Genomic DNA, 24,480 nt, shown 5'->3' with positions numbered 1-24,480 from the left:
ACAGTGCAGGTTCAGAAAAGATGGCAGAGATCATCTAAAATACTTGCAATTTCTCATGGCAGAGTTTCCTTCAACCAGTTCAAGTTCAGAAAGAGGTAAGGGTGAACCATGAATCAACACTCACCAAGTCTCTCTGGTAAACTTATTATTTGTTGTTGCAGTCTCTTGCAGAACTCAAGACAAAGGCTTTCCCTCTGCAGATAAACACTAATAAAAGTGCCTGTATTTTCTCTTTCTGCTTCAAACCTAATCCATGGGAAAAATTGGTAGCAAGTTGCATAATTCTTAAAACCCCTCCAAAATTCATTGGACTGTGTTCTACAAGTGATTACAAAAAAAACCAGCACTAATTTACCCTTTATATCTTCAGACAATGGGGATATCCTATTCACCCGCCTCAAATTTTCAGAATTTCAGAATTAATTCAGTATCTCAGAATAAAAATATCATTCTGGGGGGAGCAAGAGGTGAATCAGGTACCAGTTTTGGCAATTCTAGCTCACATAAACAGAAGGCAACGTGGAACCCAAACTGCAACACACAAAATCATGTACCATTTAAAACAAGTTCTGTGCCTAACAAGCATTGTCCAGTTTAGCAGAATTACTGTTTTTAACACTGCAATGCTAAAATATGGTGTTTCATGAAGCTACATCGTGTGCTTAATGATAGCCAGCTGAATAATTCTGAAAATTAAAAGCTTATTTTCTCTCTTTGTACCCTGAAGTCATTGAAACCTAAGAGGGCAAAACTCACAGCTCGCATTATCTGTGTCATAAACTCTTTCTAAACTTAAAACGGCCTCAAATTTTGTAATAAAAACAAAATTCAGAGCTTTTTAAAAGAGCAGATCCCAAAAGCAAGACTATTGCTGGAGCAGAGAGAATTCTGTCAGGGCTCCCTCTTTTGGCAACAAAAAAAAAGCTTTGCAGATTCTCATGAAAAGCTTTTCACAAGGGGGTCTTTGCTGCCAGGAGAACAAACCTCACACCACACATGGCCTGGCCTGACTGGATTTTATCTTCCAGGGAAGACCTCAGCTGCCCAAAAGTCTTCATTTAGCCATACTAAAAATGCCGCTGCTCTTGAATTTTGGAGTTCTTTACACTGTCCCTTGATTCTCAAGATTACTTGGAGCAAGAGGAACCGCTCAAAATTCCACATTGCTGGGAGCAAAAATTCCACACATTGCTGGGAGCAAAATCTTGCTGGGAGCTAAGAGTTATAGGACTGGCCAAGACCAGGCAGAAACAAAAGCAATTTGGCATTGGCTGGGATAAAAACCACAGGATTAGTCAAGAAAATAGGTCACAGAGGACAGGCCAAAGAACAAGTGTGAAAAATGGCTTTTTCTGATTAGTCCTTTCCTGGGAAGTGTGCCAGAAAGTACAGAAGGTCCCCAAGAAATTTCCTCAGGCTAAGTTTCATTGTGCAGCTTTTCCACAGAAGCTGTCAAATGGAAAAAACATCTAGAAATTTTTTATCACTATTGGGATTGCTGGTGTGGAAGAGTTTTACCTGGACACAGGGTTTCTGAGAGCTGCTGATGGCTTGGGAAGGGGCCAGCCCTGAGTGTGGGCTGCATTGGCAAGGTGCCACACCTGAATTTGTAGTTACCTGGGGGCTGGGATGTCCCAGGAACAAAAATCCGTTCACCTGAGTTGTTACCACATTCCATAAAATGGGTCAGTATTCACAACCTACAGGCAATTTAAGGCAAGTTCTTTAGTACTGCACTAAACCCCCAGACCCATTCATATTTATTTGGCCTTATAGGCACAGATATATGTGTATATATATAAAAATATAGGAGAGGCTTTGGATAACTTTTTCCTTTTACTTCACTGTAATTTACATCACCTGATATTCTGAAATTCCGATTTTTTACAATGGGAGCTTTTTAGCAACTTTTAGTAAGTGTTATTGAAATTTAAAAGTTCATTATGTTATAACTGTCTCATCTAGGCCTCAAAGGCTTTTGTGTTACTGCTGTCCTGTGGGGAATTGAGCAACAGAGTGTTGATTATGTGAACTCAGGGAGAGCTCCTTATAAACACGGCAGATATTATGGGGTATTTCAATTTAAATACCCTGTCTGTAAAAGGAAGATTATTCTGGATTTATACACATAAAGAGAATATCATGCTAACTTTTTATTAAAAATTAAAATCTTTTGAGTCACAACAGAAATCAATATACCACAATTTGAGTGAAGTAGAATGATGATCCTGTGGTTAAGTAATTGAAAAGGGAATTGAGTAATCTGTCATTCTCCCTGCTCTGGGCAACTTAGCTCTGGATGTCTTAAGCACTGCATTGTAGGCTCTTAAAAGAGTTAGACATCATGTTTCCAAAAGCAATTTCAGCAAGCGAGGCAGCATTTTGGGTACATTCCTAAATAAAAGTCGTATTTTACATATTGCACCTCCTGGAATTGTGGCCTTTTCTAACATGCTGGACTAAGAGGCTCAAGGAGCTCAACAAGGTGGCCAGCAAGGATGGCAGGCATGGCCACATGGTCCAAGACAATCAAGCATTGTCCATCTCTAGCCTGGAGCTGAGAACAGACCGTGGCTGTAAAATGTGAGGTTGGGCAGGAGCTGCTGAGAGCTCTGAGATCTGCAGAACCCAGCACTGGACCTGCCTGCAGCTGGCTTTGAAAAGCATCCTAAGAAGTTTGACACCTCAAATCACTTCTGAAAATGAGACTAAACCACCTAAAGTATTTGTGCATTATTCTACATGGTGTTGTGGAGGTCAAGCTCTAAATTCAAGAACTCTTTGGGAAACCGAACTGCTCAGCTAAGCAAAAAGGATGCTGCATTTCCTTTTTTTGTTCTTGTCCTCTTTTACCAGCATCAGTTTGCTCTATCTGGGAGAACATCATGCATTGTTGAGGTGTCAGACTCAGCTTTCTGTGCAGATGGTCCTTTGCTGTATGTATACACACAATTACATACATCACTGCCTGGTTATCATGTGGTGTGAACCAGAGCGAGGTGGCCATAGATGGGTAACCACGAGGATTTAAAGAATAAAGGCAACACAAATGCAAAAAGGTGGATGGTGAAGACAGGCAAATGATGATGCAATTCTGTATGAAAATATATCTGTGCAAACAGTGTAGGCAACCTGCCCAGGCTACCTGAATAACCTCCAGAATCTGCAGTGATGCTGCTTCTCATTTCAAGCCATCAGTGCCTTTCTTGCACCCAATGCAGCAGCTCAGGAAGAGAAGTGTTTGCCTTCATTTTGAATTTGCCTGCCATTTTTCACAACCTTAATTTCACTGAGTTGCTGAGTTTTGTATCTTTATAAGATGCACCATTCAAGCTTCCAGCAGACATGCAGATTAGCCTTATCCTAAAGCACCTCATCTCTATTTATTCCGGGATAATTAGTCACATAAATTAGAAGTCATTACCAAAGGCTACAAAAACCTTTAGCAAAGGCTTGTTGACAGGCTAAAATACATGTTTAAAATACTTTTAGGTCTGAGCATGGGAAGAAAGGGGTATGTATGTGGGGGGAAGAGAAATATCATCATCAGAGGAAGGAAATTCTGGCAGAGAAAATGGGGCTGTGTTAATCTGTATTCATTCCTAAAGAAAGACTTATACCATTGTGTGCTGCCACGGTGATATATAACAGAGGACATTTAAAATGCCAAGCCATAAAAGTGTATTTTCTTCATTACATTTTCGTTGAATGCTTTGATCTTCCCATTTTACACTATAAGTTTGATTCATCATTACTTTCCAGTAAGAAACTGCCACATTTGATTGTGGAAAGAAGAATTCTTATCTAATTGCAATTTGTAAGCACAGGATTTAGTGTATTGTTGCCTGAAAAATGGAACTGTCTAAATTATTTTCCCTGAAACTAACATCCTCAACAAATAAAAGCAACATATGATAGCTGGGCATAATTAAAGAAAAAATGACACCTACTGTTACATGAATAAAGAAAATATGTTGATGGCAAGAAAGGGGAAAAAAAAAAAAGTGATTTCCCTGCAGTTTTGGTAAAGCACAAAAGCATCACATTTTAGTTCTTTTAACACATTTGTTCAATGAATTGGAAAAGAAGCAATGCCATCCTCCAAAGCAGGCTGTAATGTACAGTTATTTCCCTGCAGCCCGAGCAGTGCACGTCAGACATTTTGGATTTACTGTGCAGGCACTGCAGCCCTGCCTGAGTGTCCCGACACCCAGCAGCCTTTTCCTGAGCACTGGCACAGCAGTGAGAAAACAGCCACGAGGATCTGGGCATGTAGCAAAACCTCCCTGAAAGGTTCCTGCTTGCAGCTTCACTTCCAACAGCCATTTTGATCTCTTAAGGTGTCTATACATGTTTTATAAAATCAGTTTTCAACCAACTTTCTGCTTTTTCAAACCTTTTCTTTTTTATTTTATGCTTTATTGCTTGTCATCCTAGCTCCCTCACATGTGCTTATCTATTCCCTTCCCCAATATTAAGCAACTCATAGAAAACCTCTGGTAACAAAACATGTAATATTCTGTTATCATTTGGCATTTTACCATCCAAAGCTTAGAGTATTTGTCTTTTTTCCTTTGTTTTCAGCACTGTCCTGTCTTGCTCCTCCCCACAGCATTCACATATTCATTACAGATGCCTTGATAAGCTCGTTTCCACTCCATGGGGTATGAATAGGGTTATGGAAATCACCTATCTATAGCAATACATGATAACAAATATGCAGTGATAGCTCTGAGAGATGAATTATTCCCCATTCTCAACAGCATCAGAACAGTACAATTTGTAACCTGTTGGAGGAAATGCTATCCTGATATTAGCAAGTTTTCCAGCCCATTCTGAGATCCATTCTGCTCCAGCTACTCCCTCGATGTGCTTAAGAAAGTTTGAAGCCAGACTGGATATTTCTACCCAAGTTGGCAATGCAGCTTTGGCTGCACAGAAGATATATTCAGACAATAATGTGTAATTGTACTTATAGAAATATACCTAGAATAAGACTAAGTACTACAGGAGCACTATTGCAATCTACTATAATAATTACTTGTAAGCAAATATTAGCAGAGTAAAAAGAAACACTATGAATCCCTAAAAGCAACAAAAGAAATCTAACTATGTATCTTCATTGTTTACAAATAGTCTTAAGCATTGTCTCAAAACACAGAACATTACTCCAAGTAGAAGCACAGTAAAAATGACTGGGTTTGCAAGTCAAAAATAACTAAATAAAATGGTTACTCTGGAATTTGGGTCATACTGCAGCAGCAATGGGGTTGAGCAGCTGTGTGAGGGATGCAGCCAATACCTGGTTAGAAGCCACTGGCCTTTTCTAGAGATAGAAGAAACACTCTACATGAGTCACCTTCTGAGCCACCTGCAAACTGCCTATCAGCAAGCTCTCAAAATAGCAAAACCGTGGTGGGGGGTGGGCATATGCATCTCTTTCTTGGAGCAGGATCTCCAGTTAGTAACAATAAATAATTAATGAAAAGAGGGTTTTATGCAAGAGTAAAATATGTTTTTTTCAAATGCCTAGGCACTGAACTGGGTGCTTGTAAGCTGTGAAATTTGACAACAACTGTACAAGTATTCCAGAGCTGGAGAGATGTTGGAATCTGTGGTACTGAGATGATTCTGAGATTGTAGAAAGTCTCTGTCTTTCTGCCCCACTGCCAAAGCAGAAGCCATAATTGGTCTGTGCTGGTTTCAAGGTTGTTTATTCTGTTTATCTCTAACATGTTCTGCTGCCCTGCCCCAGCTCTTCCTGCAGGGCAGCGTGTGGGGCTCTGCCCTCAGTGGGATGTGACAAACATTAAATACCAGAAACTCCCTGGGCTGGATTTACAATAACGTGCCAATATCTGTCACCTACGTTGGACAGTGTGTCCCCAGCCTAAACCAACAGAAAAATGCCAACACCACAGTGAAACATGGAGGGCATGAAGAAGGAGAAAAAGGACAAGGCACACCCAATTTCCTCCATCTTGTTCTCTTTGGACCCCTTATCTAGAATCCTAAAATTTTACTTTTGCACCCATGCCACACTTAATTGTTACTGATATCAAACATTCAGAGCTTGTAATTAATCCTGTAAGATTGAAAACTCTTTTCCATGGACAGAGATCCCAGACAGTGTCTCTGGGGGCTCTGTCCAGGGGGGTTCCTGACCCCTGCCAGGGTCCCAGACCTACCAGGGCAGACAGAGGGAAGCCCTGGATTCCCACAGAGAGAGGCTTGACTAGGGTAATGTGATAATAACCACCTTGAAGATGAGTGCCCATTTTACCAGGATTTCACTCATTGTGGCTGCAATGTCATGTTTCACCCCGATTATGGAATTGTTCTCTGCATCGCCAACCATTAGGACAAACCCCGGTATTGGAGCAGAAGAATTTTGTCATGCACCTCACATGAATATCATGTAAAATCCAGGAAACTGAGCTGCAGAACCAGTTGTTCCAGTGGCAGTGTGGGTGCTGGGCTTGCCAAGCAGTGCCTGTCCCCCGGCAGTGCTGGGAGCAGCTGTCCCAGGCTGCTCAGCAGCCCTGCCACCGCCTGCAGCCACAGTCACCCTCCCTGTATATGGAGAAGGACCCATCACATTAGAAAACACTTATTGACATTAAGCATCCATTAGAAGATCTCCCAAGGTCCTTTCCAACCTCAATGATTCTATGAAATATTCTTTTACGTCAATAAACACGAGCAGATCTGATCAAATATTGATTTCCAGCACTGCTCTTCCCGAGGCAGCTTCTCTGTAACATTGTGAGGAGTCAAGTGATGGGGAGGATGAGGGATGTTTTACCTTGCCCTGCCTCTCTTTTGAAGCCTCAGGGAGTTCTCTACAGGTTCAACAGAAACAAAACACGTGGCTTTGAAGAAAGACAGCTCCTTCTTAGGAGTGTCAATACTGCTTTGGGACTGAGGGGTTTTTCTTGGCCCATTCAGAGATTTGGACCAGGCTCTGGATGTCCCCTTCACCATGTGGACTCCACAAGCCTCTCCAAATCTGAGATATTAATAAAAATAAAAGGAACAAACAAACATGACCATTCCCCAGAATCTTAGCCCAGGCAGACTTCTTGTTGCTTTAAAGGGAAAATTTCCATTTCTATCAAAGAAGTTATGGCTATTGCTGCAGATATTCACTTCACATGAAAGATTTCTGGATACTGAAATGTTAGATAAAAGCCCTCAAATATCTGGGATAAAGGACTGTCCCTGGCCCACATGATTTCAAAATATTTGCCAGGCAAAATCAAAATGTGACCTTCTTCAGTAATAAAAAGAGCATTATTTATTTATTTTTCAATTTCCCCTAAAAGTTCCTCAATGTAAAAAGAACGTGCAATTACTGCAGGGCATATCACAAGCATTTGGGAGAGTAGGAAAGAAAAAGAAAAACTCTCCCGCTGAGCTCTTCTTTTTCAGAAGCATCATTCTATGATCAGGAATGAGCTGTTTTGATTTCTTTCTTTCTTTTTTTTTTTTTTTTTTTAATTGCTTTCCTATATTGTACCAGATTTGTTTTTTTTCTTGATTGCAGAAAACATTTTCAGTCTGGAATAATTTTTAACTACTTCATTAAATTGTCCTAAAATACAAAGAATTTCAAAACAGTGTGCTTTTATGATGTGAAAATCCACTCTAGAGCTTTATGGAGCTACTTCTGTGAAATCATAAATCAGCATGGGCAAAACAATGAGCCATAATATTTTGCATGAATGTGGGAGTTTCTGGTGTTTTATATAACTTCTAATCTATGTTAAGCAAGAAGTATTAAGACTGACTTAGAGACACTGTCAGAGTCTGAAAACAGGTATGATAAAGAAAAAAATTCACTATTGCCTATCAAACAGTGTAAACTCAGGCCCTTTCAAAAATCATCTGAGCATCCTCAAATCTAAAATGAAGTTGGTGCAGTCCTGCAGTAGCTCTGTGCTTCTGATACTCAGTTGCCCATTTTTAATGGAGAATGGCAAAATACCTTGTGGGGATACAGAGCAATTGAAAGCATTATGAAGACAAAACACTAAGTAGCACTTCTTACTGTACACACCATTTCATCAGGGCATTTTTAATCAGCATGCCTCTGAGAGAGCCGAGCTCAGCTCCACAATATTTAATGTCAATGGCTGCTGGTTAGCAGGGGTGGCAATTCTGCTTAGTGGGGACATCTTCCAGTGATTTAGCAGTGATTAGTGCTGCTCAGTCTCCTGCTGGCTGTCGCTGCTCCTTTCTCTAACAATAGCTGCTTGCTTTCCTCGGCCCTTCTGCCTGCTAGAAATTGCTGTCAGTGATTTTCCAGCACCCCCTTCTCCCTGCCACCCTCCTCAATTCCTAGAAAGAGCTTTGGTCCCGAGGGCTTGGGAAGACTCTACTGCACAAGCAGAGATGCTGTGACTGGCCCAGCTGGCAGCATTGCACTGCTGTGGGAGCATCCAATCCCTTTCTCAAAGCGTTCAACATTTGATTCCCCCTCCATGGATCTGTCCAGTGGCAGCAAAACACTTTGACACAAGTTTTCAGATCCCTGGGTATGAGCACTGTTGTGGCAAGGGAATTTTTTATGACCTTCTTCATCCATTCAACCGGGAGCTCAGCACACACTGGCCCTTTAAGAAATTCAACAACTTTTTGATAATTTTTGATTGGTCCTTTTCCCTGGGACAGAATTATTCTTTTGCACATTCTCTCTCTAGCATACCCACACATTAAATCCCAATAAATGTATTAGTGATGCCAAAGTCTGCTACAATTCCAGACCTGCAATTTCAATCCTTCAACTTTAAATCTGTAATATCATTTGACTGCTTCCTTCCCAATGAAGATTGTGGTTGTTCTTTTGTGGGCTGGGTTGGTTAAGTGACGATTCATTAAATTCCAAGGAAAAAAATCTTGCCATTTTTAATAATTAGTTCCATTCAAATTTAATAACAATGCAGCTTGAATAGAATCCTGATTTAGTGACAGAAAATAACAGAAACAGTTCTTGCTTTTTCTTTCTTCTCACTGTAGAATAATACCCTTCTTCTCTCACAGGACACTTTGGGCTCATTACATCAGCAATAGATGATAACATTTCTAAAAAATCAGTTATCTGTTATTGGATTTGCCATAAACTTCTTGTGTAATCTTCAGCAAGTTACTAGTTTATAATCTAAAGGAATTGACTTCATACTGTGCTCTACCTGTTCTAGACATTATATGGTTTCCTTAATAAACATAATAGCAAGAAATATAGAAGGATATTTTTAAGTGTTTTAAAGGAGAAAAAAATCTAAAATACTGTGGGTTTTTTTGTTTGTTTGCTTCATGCTTTTTCATTTGTTTGTATGCTTTTTTCTTTGCTAACAACCAGGGAACCTTAAAGAAAGTCTTTGAGCAATAGCTGTATTCCTGGTATTTGCTGCTGTTAGAAGAATTTGCAAATTTTTTGGTATTCAAATGGCATGAATAAAATGATGGTTTATGAACGCTCTTTAAAATGCAGAGAGGGAAAGAGAATACAGAAAGCTGTATAGTAATACAATATTCCAAAGACTGCAGCCTATGAACCCAAGACAATAAGGACTCTATAACAATGGAAGTCTACAGTGCACATAGAGTTTTGATATCAGACTATTTTTTAATCAGAGAATGAATTTTATCAATGTTGGTCTAAAGTAACCTTGGGCACCGTTAAGATTGCTAAAGGGGGAAGGAGACTGGATAAAATAATTACATATAAATCTCCAAGAAGAAATTGCATTTGATCCCAAGTACACCTAGAATATATTACAACCAGGCTATTTTTAAAAAACTTACTCAAAGAGATTGAACAATAAGAATGAAAAGGAAAAAAAAAGACCTACTTTTAATAAACATTTTATAAATTTTCCTTATACTTTAAAGACTGCAGGAGAAATACTCACTTGATGTAAATGGTTCTAGACCTGCATCTTCAGAAAGTGTCTTGGAGCACGACCCACAAAGTCTCAAAATTTGTACCCCTACATTGTAAGCTACAAGCAAGGTTAAGTGCCAAGATTTTTCAGCATTGTTCAGGAATCTTTTTTTTTTTCTGTTCATCTTTACAGTGATTTCGACACAAGTGGAAAAACACTCAGCAAGTGATAAATGTCCACTGGAGACAAAGCTCCTGAGACTGGGACAAGGGTACATCTCAAACTTCTCCCTCAAAAGTTGCTGCCATGCCAAAGCCACTGAAACTCGCTGTGATTGAGGCAGCCCAAGTGAAGCTGAGCTGTATTTCTTGCCCAGAAACAATTTGGTGCACTGATTTGCATAATGGTGCACACATTTGCATTGTGAGCAACTTTTGTAATATTGTATGTAGATGTTCCATGTGTCATAAACTGACTGAAGTTCACATATTTAGAAGCTAATCATCTAATGTAAGTTAGTTACCTTGTCTCTCTTTAATATCAATGGATAGATAAAATCCCTTCTATAGGATGAATCTTTTTACTTCTCTTGGATAAATGTCTTAGGGGAGAGTGAATCATCTTTTAGAGTTTCCTTGCACACACCAGCAATTTAGAAAGACCCCATACAGGCAGCTCAAACAAGGTCTTAAATAAGGTTTGTCATCAGATGAAATAAATTTCAGCCTAAAGTTTGTAAAGCCTGGAAGGCACATGAGGACAGATACTTCCCTGAACCATCCAGCTGCTGATGCTTCCTTCTGGATTAGGTTTTTTAAACTTAATCTTTGTAGGAAGATTCTCAACATAGTTGTAAAGAAAGGAGGCAGAAACTTCCATTTCTAGTTTAACTCCCTTTAGCAAGAGATGCTATAGAACAAGAAAAATCTAAAAATAGGGAAAGGAGTTTTGAAATACTTAAACCACATTACATAAGCAGAACTAACAAGCCAAACAAGTCAGATGAATTTCAAATGGTACTAAATATAACCTTGTAAATAATACCATTCTAGAAGGCTGATTTCTGAATCAGAAAGCCAGTTAGCATTAATGGATATAACTTCTGTGCAAGATAACAAAACGAAAGGAGGTTAAGGGTTGAACATTTCGTTCTGTTTATTCTCTGAAATCCAATTAACTTCAGGTATTTGAGAAGACAAAGCTTGAAGAGCACATCTGAAGAAAATAAGGGATTGAGACTCCTGAAGGAACAGGAACTCTTGATACAAACATTGCCACACATCCAACAGGGTAAATTCTTTGAATTAGGCATGAAAGAAACAAGAGCTCTTCCCAACAGTCTGGAATGGAGGTATTTTTGTAATTTCTGATCTTCTGTCTGTACCTCTAATGTCATCACCTCCAGCAGCTTGAAATCCAGCACTGCTGCCTGTGCCAGATACCTGTATTCATTAGCACCAGCATCTAACATTTGCTGTGTGGCACCTGCTCAGCACTGGGGTTAGGGGCTCATTGTGCTCCTTGGATTCTCAGGCAAGGAGAAGAGTTGAGATGCATAAGCAGATCTTGCACAAACAATTTGTTAGTGATTTAAAAAAAAAAAAAAAAAAAAAAAAGGGAAAACTCTCCCCACAAAAGAAAGGAAAAACCCAAGCTACTGTTCTGGAATATAGGCGTGCTACAAACACAGCATAAGTTTGTGTGCTCAGTAACTAGCAAAACTTTTGACAAAGATGTATGAAGGTGGATCTGTCATGGTGCTTCTGCAGCTTTGAAGGAAGAACACTCACACAGTGAACAAGAGAGAGGAGAAAACTCTGACAGGATGAGCTGTAACCTTCCAGTCATCAGGTCCATGCATGCTCAGCACGAGCCTCACGTGTCGCTCTGCTTTCATAAGAACAAAGAAGGTAAAAGAGAACTCCAGCACCCTGAACAATCAGGATTAACCCAGGAGAGAGGTACACCATAAAACCAAACAAATGCATATACACAGGTATATATTCAGCTTCCAGCAACTGATAAACCCAGACCATGACTCAGCTAGCAGAACTAGGTGTGCCTGATGTCAGTCATGCTTGCACTTGCATAGGAAGGAAACTACCTGTTTGGAAGCAGCTCGTGAGCAATGTTACTTAATATTAAATTAAAAAAATAAAATAATTAATTAATAAATAAAATAAAAATTAATGTTATCTTTTTCCCATATAATGGCTGGGGTGGGGAAGCTTCTTTGCAAATGAAGCCCCTGCAAGAAATCCAGGTGACCTTGTTGTACTGAACAGGAGTTGGAGTTTCAGCTAATTTTGAGCAAAAGCATTCTCTCATTTTCACCCAAAAGTTCTGTACATCCATAATGAAATTCTAGTGCAGAAACTGATACTAACTTCTGCTAAAGAAGAAGAAATTTTAAGAAAATAAGCTTGGAGATACTAGATATCAGTAAAACACAAATGCTAGCACAAAAGTAATTGTATTTTGTGTAGCTGGAGAAGGGAAAACATAAAAATTGAGGATTTTGGTCTCCTAAAGCCAGTAGGATTTCTGCATTTCTCGACCATCTATATTCTGTCAAACAATAAGTTTGCAGAAGAACTTTGTCTGCATAGACATGTTTTGAAAATGACAGTCTGCCAAGTCACACGGTGTGGGATCCATCTCACTTACCTTTACAGGATATGCATCAAAGCTGAACGGGTCAACTGGGATTTCCTTAAAATAAGAGAAACGGGCCCCTCCAAAAACCTGCTAGTCTCATCTATTGCAAACAACAAGCTCAGGATGGAGTGCAGTGCCCTGTAGATGTGGGGATTTTTTTGTCTTCATCTATTCCTGAAGAAATCCATCTCTAATTGATAAGGTCAGACAAGAATAATTCTCCCCAGTAAGACAAGACATTAGCATGTTCTCCTGGAGTCACAGATATGTTTCAGAAATAAAGAGCAGCCTTGGCTGAGGGAGGGAATGCAGAATTGGATCCCCACAGCGCTAGACAAGAGTGTCAACAAAATTGGCTGTAGCTGAAAGGGATGAAATCAGCTCTCCATCTCAGTGCTGTCCATGCAGCTCTGGGTTCCCTGTAGTGCTGCATCTCCTCTTTCACCTTACTATAGTTGATTTGGGATTAAAATATGAAAGCAACTAGAGCAGAGTAGTTTTATTAAACAGCTGCTGTAGAGGAAGGCTTTGAGCTACCTCCTGTTACTTTGAAAGATACAATGCCAATAAATCTACTTCTGAGTGATGGTAACAACATGCTCGGTGTTAGGACTGGTCTTGCCCTGTTTGCTTGTCCTGTGAGAAAGATGAATGGCTGTCATGCCTCACATGAGAATCATAAATAGCCTGGTATGAGAAAACGAATTCCGTGTTTATGGGGCACCAGTGCCAGTGAAAGCATTTGTTGGGAGTGTGCCAGCTCTGGCTTGCTCGTGAAAACCACTGAGTTTTCTTTTCTCACATCAGTCCTAGTAAAGAGGCCTTTGGAGTTTATGCCCACATCGGTATGAGCACCGTGAGGGAAGCAGTGCCTGCTTTTAGTTGGAGAGAGGGTTACCAATGCTTCCATAAATTACATTCTAAGCCTGTGGCTACTCCAAAAACTAAAAAACAAATAAATTAAAAAAAACCAAAACAAAACAAAAAAAAAATCACCAAAAAAATATTTTGCTTCTACAACAACTGAGCTCAGAGACTTCATAGAAATGGTAGATGCAACCAAAAAACTGGACACCACTGAAGCCAGAAAAGGAAACAGGATTTCTCTGAAAGGTCTGGAAAAAGGTTATCAATCTAGATAAGCAACATTCTTTAATGAGGAACTTGTAGATAAAATAAAATAAACAGTATGGGTGGCAAGTTGCAGTCTCAATTATCTGGAAACAATTGTATTTGTTGAGAATAATTTTGAAATCAGAATGTCTCTCCAAGTAAATACCTAATGTCAGTAATATTGGAGGACTTGTTTATTCTACATTAAGGAGGTTCACATCCATTTGTATCCAGCAAAATAAAGCAGGCACTGCCAGCCAATTAAACTGGTTTCAGTTACTGTCTATAAATCTGTAAATAGCCATTTTTAATATATTTGTCAATTCTTATTTTAATTATGTAAGAAGTACATTTTATGATCATCAAATTAAAACAGAAGCTAACCCATCTCATTAAACCTATCTGAAAGGAAACAAAATGCACACTAAAGTGACAAATACCAATTGTTGAATCATCTATCAGGATTGAGAGCCAACAAGCATTTTCCTTAAATACCCTGAAAAAAAGTGAAGCAGTATTTCTAAAATAAACAAGTCTGGCAATATAGCCTGAAATGGAAAAGGCTCTCCTACATATTGCTCACCCTGCCACAGGTCTCAGTGTGCCTTGGTTTTGGATAACTGGGAATGTCCTGAGAGGAGATTTCCACAGTGCACTAAGGATCTCCTGGGACTGGAATTTTCTGGGTTCTATTTTAAGGGAATAGAAATAGCATTTGGCTACTAGACTCCTGACTCCATAGCTCCTACAAATTTGAGCCAAGTTCTCCAACAGGGAATGGTTACTAACACAGACAAATGTGTTTCTACTCCATACCCTGCAGCATCTCTAATCTTGATTATACAATGAAAACCACAGCCCACACTCTATTCTAGCTACCCCGAGTTAAAGCATCCTGAAAATTTCTGGGCTTCTTGGAGTCTATGGACAGAGCAGTTGATCAGACAGCATTTGCAGCCAGATTTTCTGCTGGCTTAACACCATTAGTGTTGGTGGAGTTGTGCCAACAGAGAATTTGGCCCTTGAGCTTGGAGTCAGTTTTCTGAAAACCTGTCCATTTCCAAGCAACCACAGAATGTACTGTGGAGGGCACACAGAGACCAAAGCAAAGAAGAGGCTTTTTTCCTAAAAAAATCCATGTGAGTACTTTTGGTCTGCCACCAAAAAATAAATAGTGCCTTCAGCTTTCCACCATCTGCAGCACCTGTAATTGCACAGTCCAGGCTCCAAAGGGGCCTGCAGGCTGAAATTGGTTTTGGTTTTAGATCTTACAAATGCTCCTTCTCCTGTGAGGTAATGCTGGTTTTGTAAGACTTTTTTAAGATTTAATTGTCTCACAGTACATGTGCAATTCACTCAGGTCACTTGCATGCAAGCACTGTCTCTAATATGTCCTGCCTATTTTTTCATACCATTTTTAAATGATGAGGAAAGATTTTTTTCAGTTTTCTTTTCCCCTACTGTTTTTTTTTTTTTTTTGCCTACTGGCAATAATTATAAGTTGTGCAGGCACAAAAAAGCGGATATTAAATACTCTGTATTTTATTAAAAATACTGTCATAGGCTTCAGTCCTGAACCAGCAGTCTGGCTAATACATATTTGCCTTCCTTTGGGACATAAACATAGTCATTATTCCTGACGAAACAAAAAAAAAGGGGGGGAAAGAATTGTAGCTATTTAGTAACAATTTAAGGTTTTCATTTACTGCCTTGCAATGCAATAATGTACATGCATCTGTGTAATTGTTTTTCCTATGCATTCTAGTTGAAATGCATCCTACTTCTTAGATTCATGGCAATGAAACATTTATAGCCTATATTCTGGGATTAATTTATATTTATCGTATTATATTACATTATTAATATTAACATGCCACTCCTCCCCTTTAATTGCCCTTTTCTTTCCATAACAATAGCTTCTGTGAGGAAATCCAGTTTGCTGGAAATTCTGCACAAAATTTTTTCTCCTATCCTAGTCCAAGGATGTTTGGCCAACTCTTCAGGTGTTACAGCACCAGCTGATTTATACCAGCTGAAGGTCTCATATCTCATTTCAAACTGTGTTTCACTTCAGTTCTCAGAATCTTGTGATAATTCTTCAACTTGATCAGCTCTGTTTGTGCAGTTGTCATCCCCTTTCTTTCACTCCTTGTTTGCTGAAGAAAGGGGTATGTAAATAAAGGCATAGGTGAAGAACCTACCCATAAAGTTAAATTCTGTAAAAATCTCTGGCCCAATGCATAAGGAAAACATCTTCTTTATTGGCTCCATGCTGTGTTTGCTGCTTACTGCTCAGTTTTTAGAAATGTTTGCTGATCATTCTTCAATGCAATTCTGACTGGAATAAAACTAATTGGACTAGGCTTAATTCCTGGGACAAAATGCTGTTTTACAGCTTAGCTCTATTTTCTACAAAATGGGAGAAAGAGAAGACCCTCTGCTGAAGTTCTGTTTGAACAGCAGGATTAAAGTAAATGAAATTGGGAAAAAGCTCTAACTGCTGAGCTTTGGAGTCCAGAGATAGTCTTAGATAAAATATCTTTAATCAATTTAATACCACAACAGTTAAGGAAAGATCTTGTGTCATGTTCTTAGGGTGAGAGATCAGAGCATTCTGAATTTGTATATAGATAATACAGTGGCTTGGATATTGGTTTCATTTCTGTCTGACCCAGGAAATGGAATTTGCTTCTTGGACATACAAAGCACCAGATAATACTCTCACAGTCCTTTGCTTCTGGGTAGTATTTATCCTCAAATGATCTGAAAATGTATTACATGGAGTGAACTGCACAGCAGTTCAGTAAAGCCTAAAGATTGGAGTTGATTATCAGACAGCATTAGTACTACAGACCTTAAAAATATTTCTTTACCTGCTGCATTAAATCCTGGTCACTGTATCTGAAAGAGTGTTAACTCTTGGAAACAGATGAAATAAATGCTGTGGGCATACAGCTCAGAGCACACAGCAAAGGCTGGGGCCTTCTCATTTAGGAGAAAAAAAGTAATGGTGCAAAGGAATTAATCTGACTGACATTTACCACTATTAAGTGGCAGAAGACAAGGACAGTTTAATGAAACAGAAGGCTGAACATCTGAAACATTATATGAATAATTCTTAAAATATGCATAGCTAATCTCTGAAACACTCCAGCACAAACCAGTAAAGAAAGATTCACTATGATATAAGAATTATTTGATTTCTGTACATCTAATGAGAATATTCAGGGGTTCTTTTGGGTAGAAAGAAGTAAAGGAATTAGTTCTTTGTTTATAGTAAGACTTTAACAATTTTCTGGTATTTTAAGAAGAAATCAGGCCATAATATGTAATTCCATGGCTGCCCACTTCAGGAACTCTCAATGATGTGTTTGGTACAGCTCATTACTGGTTTCAGGATGAAGTTGCTCTTTGATCTGATTTGGTGTGGTTACTCTTTTACAAATGCTTGGGGTGAGGTAAGAGTGATTTACCTGAGGTGACAGAGAGAGTCAGAGACACAACTGGGAGCAGATCCCAGGAGGCTGTACCTCAGCTCCAACAGCTATGAAGTTGACACTAGTCACTTCTCAGTTTTGCAAATAAAGGAACAAAGATCTCTTCAACAGAGAAAAAAGGCACATTAACTTTGGAAGGATGAGGCATTTATTATCAGCATGCACATATAGTACCTAAGTTTATCATATTTTAAACCCTGACACAAAGTAATATTCTATTCATTTTGCCAATGAAGCAGTGCTGGAATTGGTTTAGGCTCATTCAGTGAAAAAAGGTGCTAAAGCACATCTGGTTCCTGCAGTGGGTACTGAAATGGGTTGAGGCACACTGAAATTTGCCTTCTGCAACCTCTGCACTGCTGCTGCTGCTCCTGTCCTGGGAAATGCATCACCCTTGGCTGTCTGGTGACTCCACCTGCACCTCACCTGACCCCTAAAACATCTTGCCCAAGTCCATGATGGGCAGAGAGGAAGAGGAACCACAGAATCACAGGCTGGTTTGGGTTGGAAGGGACCATAAACGATGCTGTAGTTGCAAGCAGCTTGCCAAGGCCTCTAAAGTAACTTCCCAATACCACTCAGTCTCTAAATCTATAGCTGAAGATGCAAGTAATACCAATTTCTTTATAAATCTGTAGGAATTCAGAAGTGTTAGCAAAAAATAATTTTTCTATAACATCAGTAAATGCCCTTATAGAAATAATGATTTGTATTGCCTGTTCATACACTGGCCACAGAATAATCAGCAACCTCAAATTCTGTCCTGGGTGAAAAGATTCAGAACAAATCCATCATTTTGAGATACCAGTGGTTTCTCAAGTAACTGAAGTTTCTGCCAGGAAGTAATGAGAAAAGAAATACATAGAGATACGTCACAAATTATTTTTCTATGTGAACTCTGTTAAGCCTAAAGCAGGACACACTTCACTCATCTCAGATTTTTTGGATGTACTGATGTACTTTGGTACCTTCATGTCGCTTCCACTACTGCCAGCAATCCTTCCCATATTTAAGCATCTGGTTTTATTTCTGATCAACATCAGGAAGGAATGCATCCCCTGTGAAGTGCTGAGTTTGACTTGAACATAAAATTAATTATCAGCCTCAGACCATATAATTCACTTGGTAAATGATATCCTGCCTTATTCCTGCTGAGGTCACTGCCAGGGGATCAAAAAAGAGTGAAAGCTGGATGGAAGTCCAATACATCAAGTGCAGACTAGAGAGATGTTACAAAGGGATGTGCATTTGAAATTTAACAGAGGCAGTCCTAAAACATTCAGAAAATTATCTTTCATTGTCATGGCTTTCATGGTCCAAAGGTTTCTGAGAAAGCAAGTAGAGCTCTCCTTCTAAGCACTGCTCTGTGTATGCATCAAAATTTACTTTGTTTTGACTATCTTTATGCAAAACCTTATTTTCTCTTTAATTATCTCCACTAAAACTTGTGTTTAAATAAGCAATCCAATCTCTGTGTGGAAATCCACTGCATATCTGTTTGATCTGAAGACAAGCTGATGTGTTCAATCTACTGAAAGTAAATCTGTGACATGAATATTCACAGTCCATTTAAACAAAGCTTCACAAAATAATTTGAGTGGTTACTGAGAAACACTGCAGAAGGTACTGTGGCTGATGAATTCTCTCTTCTCAGATGTTTGAAAAGATAATTGCTGCCCACACCTTCTATATGGAGAGATTTTAAAAGGCTTTGGACAATAAAATGCAAAGAACACACCACTCTTATCAGTGGGCTGAAATATCTCATCCATGTGTACAGTTGACATAAATCCAAATTAAGTCTGATGTGGAGAGCCTTATGCTCTGATTGCCGGTTCCATACTTGCCTTTATACAAAGCCTTTAGCCTCTGAAAGACTGTCAAGTTTATTTTCCTTAGCTCAGCATTCATGCACACAGATACATGCATAAGCATTCACCCTCTTATCCATCTTTCCAATTTTATATACACTGAGAAGATTCAGAAAGCAAAATATGCTGATATAACTTCATTTAGTTTGCTTCTAAGATGGTTTTAGTCATCAGGGTGTAGGCTGCTGTTTACACTAGATGATTCTCCCCCGGGAACACAGCTACCTGAAGGAATGGGGCTTTGGGGAGAACTCTGCTTTTTCTCTGTGAATTCACATCCTGCTTATGAATTCCCAACTCCCAAGATTCACAGCTCATACACCACTGAAGGAGAGAAGAAAAAAATGCAATTAGAAGATAAAGTATGTATCAGTGTGAGAGCTGAGCAGGAAAGTGCTGGCACATCTCTGTTAACCTCATGCTTCTGTAGCTGCTTCTCGTGGCCAGGCGTGTCTGGTGCCAGCCCAGGTCACAGAGCAAAGCCAGACTCAGGTGTGAGCACATCAGGGCAGCTCAGGGAGATACCAACACAAGCACCAGTGCTGCCCCTCTCTTCAGTTTCCTTGGAACATTTATCACTCTCTTTTTTCCTAGGTTTTTAATTTTTTTTTTTAACATTCTGACTCTTTATAGCTCCTCCAGCAGCCCACAGAGTCCCTGTGAGGAGCCTCAGGGAGCACACTGGAACAGTGCTCAGTGGTGGAAGATCAGGAGGATCAGGGATCCACTCTGGTACCTTCCCCCTCAGCATTGCCCACTGGGCACTGCTGGAGCAAGAAACTGGAATGCACAGGCAGGCCTGTGGTGTGTCCCCCAGAATTAATGTTATTTCATTATTTACTATTATTCCTGATATTTTCCCAGTCACATGGATGTAAAAAAACATGCTAGAAGCTTCTCACGGAACCTGTGAGCTGACCTCACTGTCCTCATGCACAGCCCTGTAAAAATAACCCTAAAAACTTCACCATTTGTATATGTGTTCAGGGAGAGTTAAAAACACTTACAAACTGAGGTGTCCACTCATTCATGCACCTGCACCTGTCTGGTTTTCAAGTCTATGTTCCATATGTGGTGACATCAGCATTAGTGACCCAAGGGAGCATCCCTGATGCCCACAAAACTACTTTTATTTAGAGAAAGCAAGCCTTAAATAACCATACTGAAATGTTCTTGTTTAGTTGCATCTGTAAGGTTTTACTCACGCATTGCTTGGTATTAATATGGTGTGTTTATCTCTAAGTACCAAACTCCTTTCTGTCCAAAAAAATGATACTGAAAATGCATAAAAGCAACATACTGTGAATAAACAGCTTATCTTGGGGGAGAAAGATAAAATTCACAAAACTAAAAATGGGGGGAACCTCCTTCACTGTCGAATTTACCATTTATAGATTAATCTGTTCATTGTGTTTCTATGAAAAGCTTTTCTGGCATTCTACTCAGAAAAACAAAATCTACATTTAAATGAGTGTAAGAGTGTACTACAGCAGGAGCCTGTCAGACTGTTTTATACCTCATTGCTATAATTTAATGTTATTGATGCAACCTAGATTATGTTTGAGAAATGAGATTGTGCAAATTCTCTCTCATAAATCAACCAATGTGGCACAAAATATTAGGCTACAGCATTATATAGTTCTGAAACTATTATATGACCTCAAAGTTCCCTAAAAAGCTTCAAATTGGCATAGACTAAGAATTTGCTAAGGGTATGTTTTCAAAGGGAATAGCTGTTGCTTGTTCATGGCTTAAACATTATACTATGCCAGTAATAAAATACCAGTGATGCATGCAAATGGAAAATCGTGCTGCTTTTTGTGGTAAAAAGGTTAATTCCTTTGGAAGAAACCAAGTCTCTGGATAAAAAGCATATCTCAGCCACCTGACTAACACACAGACATTTCAGTACAGTTTTATTGTATATAAGGGCTAGGAAAATCTAATAATATCCTGCTTTTTTCCCTAAGATTCAGCAGGTAAAAGCTCTGATTGAATTTCATCTTGATTTCATTAAATATTCATAAAGGCCAATTAGAAGGGCAGCTAAGTAGGCCACAAGGCTCCCTTCCATCATCCTGTCAAAGGCAGTCCATCAGACAGTCCTGTTTGCATTAGGGCCTGTAGTCAATATCTTCATTCAATCTTTATGTAGTATCCCTCTAAATCACTGCTCCATCCCACTTTACGGCTTTTATGGACAGACAAGGGGGGGAAAAAATCTAATAATTCTGAAGGCAAGATGCTTACTCGGTAGAAAGCAAAATGCAAATGAGAAAAAACATCCTCAATCAAATGTTGGAATGAAAATCTTTTCTTTAATGAGCAATGACATTGGTAGAGCACTGATTACATTGAAGAAAAACTGTTTAAAATTCATAATCAATCAAGCAAGTTTATTTTAACCTTTCATGACTAAACCGCTGGGTTACAGTTTAATTTATTGATGGTGCTTATCTCTCCCTTCAACCACTAATTTTAAAATTACAACCCATATAGAATATGCTGAGTTGAGTCACGAAAATATATACTGATGTTTATATTCAAAGAAACCTATTAGCTCTGCCTGTTTCCCTTTAAAGATTCAGTGGCCTTTCTATACATGCCATGTTATATATATTTGCAGTTTATGCAGCTGAAATGCATTAACTCCACTGATGCCTCACTGGACTGAAGTGCCGTGGCAGTTTTCATATTCAGGTCTGTTTGTCAGATAGAGCTGAGCAATTCTTGTTTTTTGTAGCTGAGCATAAGGTAGTGCTTCATCCTGCCACTAACCACCCACTCCTGGCTCAGAGGGCATTGCCTTCCTTGAAATTTCATGAAATTTGAGGATTTTGCAGATAGGCTTTTTACTGTGAGCTTTCTAAATTTGTCTATATCATGTATCATAAAAAGAAAATTATTTCCTTTACTATTGGCTCTCTTTCCAGATTGACTTAAGGAATGCTGTGGGTTATAGCAAGGTTAGATCGGTTTATCTTGCTTGAATCAGTTGCCTTTGCTTGAATTGCTGTTTTATACAACACCAAAATGTTGTCCCAATATGGTTTTAAAAGACTTTCAAGCTCTCTCTTCCATTTTCTGAAAATAATGACACATCTTTCCAACCTGACACAGGGCACGAAAACGTAAATTTCACCATTCTGTGTTGAAAAAGATATTACTACAAATTCCAGAGACCTAATGGGAACAAGCCCCACCAGCTTCTAAAGGCTGTGCTCATTCCCTTCATGATGATTCCTTGTGACTCTTTAGCAGAGCAAACTCTGTAGGAAGTTTTCTGTATAGCAGCTCCATGTTTCCTTCCTACAGCACTTGCACTGTTCAGTTGAGCAAGTTGTACCTAATCCTTAATTAATATTTTCTGTTCATTTTCTTTTTTCAATGTGTTTAATTACCAACTACCTAATTTGCTTGGTGACAAAGAAATTGAAGGATGGATATCACTGGGAGTCATTAGCAAGCAGGGGAAACAATTGTATGTCTTTGTTATACAGCTTCACCTGAGGACACCTGACAATCTCAAAGGGGTTGCCATGAGAATAAATATATTTTTGAATACTCCCCTTTTATTTTCTCAGCAACATATTAAATTATTAAAACATATTTTCAGCATTCTTTATATGAAAAAAATGTCATAAAATGTATTTTACTCATTTTTGAACAGAGATTGGAATATTCTTTTCAACCCAACTCCCTGTCCTCCTTAGTATATGTACAGCTCCATCAGGGTAGAATGCGGCTCTCTGGGCAATTCTGATTTTAGTCATCTGAGAGGCAGAAAAATATGTTCATCCCATTTAACATGCCCAGTAAACTACTGACAGACAACATTTAGTCTTTTTGGTCTGTGTTTGCTTTGCACTTAGTCCTGCTTGCTTAGGTCAGGCAAGAACCATGAGCAAATTATTCAGGGCTCCCAGCAGGGTGAAGCAAAACATGATTTTCATTTGCTGTGGGAAGGGCAGCTCCCTGCCAAGGAGCTCAGATCTCTTCTTGCCTCTCCAGATAAGTCTCAGGGGCTCATCCTGGACACTGGGTCTGGGGAGGGGCTGGTGCAGGGTCCCCTTTGCTCCACCCACATCTCTGGTTAATCCTGAAATCCTTACTCTGTCTGTCTGCCTTAACAAAATGCCTTGTGTTGTAAGTAAATCACACCAAAAGGCTGCAACAGCTGCAAGCAGATCAGCAAAGGGAAGATATTTATCTTTTTATTTGGCCTGCAAAGAGTTTGATATGCCTTCCATAGGCCACTAGAATGACAGAGCCTTTAAAATATTTGAGTATCATTTTAATGGAGTAGACATTTTCTACCTGTTGTCTGTTAGCTTTCTTATATCTTGGTCCCGTTTCAGTATCAGTTAATTTGAAAAACAACAAGAATAAACCACACAGAAGCTGCTTTAGGCAGAACTAAAGATAACCTACTGTATTGGACATTCCTACCCGTAAACCTCGGGCATTAACCATAAACCATCCCAATCACCATTGGAACTACATTTCTGTTGCCTTCCTAAATTGCAAACAGAGAAAATCCCTGACCTGTAAAAAAACTAGAAAATTGTCAAATGGCTCAGTTTGTAGCTTGTGTTCAAATGATTATTTAAATACTCCATCCTGAAAAATTTAAAGCTTAAGTAAACTACTTCTTTGCATTCCTCTCCCTCTGTGTTAAGAAAAAACATGTCAAATATTCTCTGCCCACTTGTATTTGCTACAATGGCAGCCAAAAAAAATCCCTGACAGGATGTTGAGAACCACCAGGAAAGCTGTTGCATACAAGCCAGAGTGATTTTACTGCTATGCACACCCTTGTGAACATGAATGTTTTGAGCCTTGTGTCTGGTTCCTGCATTCTAGGAAGGACAAGTGGAGTACTGCATCCAGCTCTGGGACATGAGGAGGCTGAGAGCAGTCTGGAACTGGTCTGAGAAGATGACAAGGATGATCAGGAAAGTGGATCACCTCTCCTGAGAGGAAAGGCTGAGAGAGTTGATGTTGGTCAGCCTGGGGAACTGAAAGCTCTTGTGCTTTCATTATTTGCTGGGGGCCTGTAAGGAAGATGGGGAGAGACTTTTTGGAAGGGCCTGTAACAGCAGGACCAGGGCGAAAGCAAAAGGGAAAAGATTATAACTAAAAAAGAATCAATTCAAACTAGATATAAGGATGGCTTTTTTTTACAGAGGGAGTGGTAAAACACCAGCACAAGTTACCCACAGAGGTCATGGATGCCCCATCCCTGGAAACAGTCAGGGTGAGGCTGGACAGGGCTCTAAACAGCCTGATCTAGTTGAAGATCTCCCTGTTCATTGCAGGGGTTTGGACTAGATGGCCTTTAAATGTTCCTTTCCAACCCAAATCATTCTGTGTTTCTACATTTCTATTGAATCTATGGTGTAGCACAAGGAGAGAGGGTACAGAGAAGGGTTACAAATGAGTGAGATGATGAAG

General features: G+C 39.3%; 1 protein-coding gene across 13 annotated transcripts in view; it reads right to left on the bottom strand.

The window, feature by feature from the left end:
• Positions 1-24,480, bottom strand: part of BEND5 (BEN domain containing 5) — an 879,444-nt gene that overhangs the window by 426,722 nt on the left and 428,242 nt on the right. The window lies entirely within an intron of this gene.

This window comes from Lonchura striata, chromosome 8, assembly GCF_050655825.1.
Source record: "Lonchura striata isolate lonStrDom1 chromosome 8, ASM5065582v1, whole genome shotgun sequence".
Lineage (NCBI taxonomy): Eukaryota > Metazoa > Chordata > Aves > Passeriformes > Estrildidae > Lonchura > Lonchura striata.
The sequence above is the reverse complement of the archived record's forward strand: the minus strand, read 5'-3'. Positions and strand labels throughout refer to the sequence as shown.